The 2183-nt window shown below is 45.7% G+C and overlaps 1 long non-coding RNA gene across 2 annotated transcripts in view; it reads right to left on the bottom strand.

Moving 5' to 3' along the window:
• The window catches only part of LOC113458154, an 18931-nt gene that overhangs the window by 9369 nt on the left and 7379 nt on the right, over window positions 1-2183 (bottom strand). The window contains exon 3 of one of the 2 annotated variants that reach the window (XR_003378580.1): window positions 113-154. The exons of the other annotated variant lie outside the window; for it this stretch is intronic. This is a non-coding gene — a long non-coding RNA (uncharacterized LOC113458154). Of the gene's footprint in view, window positions 1-112; window positions 155-2183 lie in introns of those variants that run through there. 2 annotated transcript variants of the gene reach the window in all.

The following is a 2183-nucleotide window of genomic DNA, read 5'->3' as shown; positions in this document are numbered from 1 at the left end:
GGAAATGGGAGGCGGTGGCGGGTGGAGGCAGAAATCTTTAATAAATAAATAGAAAAAAATGAACCTACATCAGTCACTGATGGAAGCAGATTCAGTGATCCACAGCCAAGCACTGGGCTGAGCTCCCGGAAGTTAAAGAGAGGCGTGAAGGATCCTATAAGCAAAGGGGTCAAGATCATGATGGGGAAAACCACAGAGACTGCTGACCCCAGCTAGTGAGCGCTCAGTGCCCCTGGACTGACAGCTGGAATCCGGCATGGGACCAAACCAAGCCCTCTCAATGTGGGTGGTAATTACATGGCTTGATCTGTTGGGGGATGGGTGGGCTAGCAGTGGTACCAGGACTTATCCCAAGTACATGAACTGGCATTTTGGAGCCTATTCCCTGTGGCGGGATGCCTTTGTCAGCCTTGATACAGAGAGGAAGGGCTTGGTCCTACCTCAACTTGGTATGCCAGACTTTGCTGGCTCCCCGAAGGAGGCCTTAACTCCCCTGAGGAATGGATGGGGAGTGGGCTGGGGAGCAGTGGAGGGGATGAGAGAAGGGGAGGAAGGAAGAACTGGGGCTAGTATGTAAAATTTTTAAATTTTTAAATAAAAAAGTCGTGCCTGTTTATGAGAGATTCGTGTGATATTTCCTGTAAATGGGCACCTGTGTAGGCAGAGTAATAGGAGCACTCATGGGCATAAGGCTTACTTCTTTGTGTTGAGAATATTGCCGTTCTCTCCACAGGCTTTTTGAAATTCACATTTTTGTCTCTGTACCTCTACATTCACTGTGCCATCGCACATTAGAAGCTGATTTTCCTGTCCACCCTACAATCTCTCTAAGGATCCATTTCTTTTTTCTTTTTTTTTCTTTTTGCTTTGTTTGTTTGTTTGTTTGTTTGTTTTTGTTTTTTGAGACAGGGTTTCTCTGTGTAACAGCCCTATCTGTCCTGGATCTCACTCTGTAGACCTGCTGGCCTGGAACTCACAGACACCTGACTATCTCTGCCTCCAGAGTGTTGGGATTAAAGGCATGCGCCACCACTGCCCTACAGCATCCATGTCTTAAATGGCACCAGAGAGGAACAAACAAGTGACTGAAAAGCCGTACTATTTTCTCATTGCATTAATAAATCAGGCAAAGTTATTATTTTAAAAAATACAGTTTTCTTCTTAGAAGTATTCAACAAGGCTGTTTTTTTTCATCTCCACTTTGAAGATGAAAAGTAAGATATTCGTAAGTGTTTGGTTGGAAGTGTCACCCCAGCCCCTGGCACTCCTATACCCAAAGAGTCTGGAATGTTTGGGTTAAGGCTTCACCTCAGCCCCCGGCAACACTATATCCAAAAAGTCTTGAATGTTTGGGTGGAAAGTTCCATCCCAAGCCTTCTTCACTGAGAGTTGCTTCAGCCCAGACTCCACCTCTGAGAAAGTCAAACAGTGACCCCTCCCCAGAGATGCTCAAGACTACTCCTTCAGGGTATTTAAATTGCCCCCCAGAGAACAAACACTTGGTTTCAGGTCTTCCTTCCTATCTCCTCACTGGGGGGGGGGGGGGCTGAAATGCCACCTAGGAGTGCTAGTATCCATTAGACCTGGGCTTTTTCTAATTCAGTTTGATTTGGTCTGATTTGGATTATTACATCAGTGGAGAGGTTTATTGGGACACAGAAAACTTTTCAGTAAGGATTTCCTGAATTGGTCCAGATACAAAAATGAGTATTGAGCACATCTCTAGATGAGCTATCACCCTCTAGAGGAGCAGCCAGTTTTGCGCAGGTGCCCAAGCTTTGTTTCTAGTATAAAGTAGGATCTGAGGAACCTAAGCTTCGTCTTGCTGGTCTGTAGCCTGTGTTTACCTACACCACAGCAGTGTTTTAAAACATGAGAAAATGACAAACTCTGCCATGCTGTGACACCCACCTCATGTCAGGTGCGCTAACATGGTTAGCAACTAAGAAAGCAGCACCTCCAGGGCAGGCTCCCCTGTTAATGCCCCTTCAAAGTCGTCTTCCCTTTATTTTCAGCTAAAACCTTCTGATGCAAGCCAAACAAGCCCAAAGGCCTCTCTCTCTCTCTCTCTCTCTCTCTCTCTCTCTCTCTCTCCCTCCCTCTCTTGATGGAGAAAGGTCATTGGTTAATTAAATAAAGAAGCTGCTTGCCCTGATAGGTTAAAACATAGATGGGAGGAGTAA

Source organism: Microtus ochrogaster, chromosome 2 (genome assembly GCF_000317375.1).
Source record: "Microtus ochrogaster isolate Prairie Vole_2 chromosome 2, MicOch1.0, whole genome shotgun sequence".
Classification (NCBI taxonomy): Eukaryota; Metazoa; Chordata; class Mammalia; order Rodentia; family Cricetidae; genus Microtus; species Microtus ochrogaster.
The sequence above is the reverse complement of the archived record's forward strand: the minus strand, read 5'-3'. Positions and strand labels throughout refer to the sequence as shown.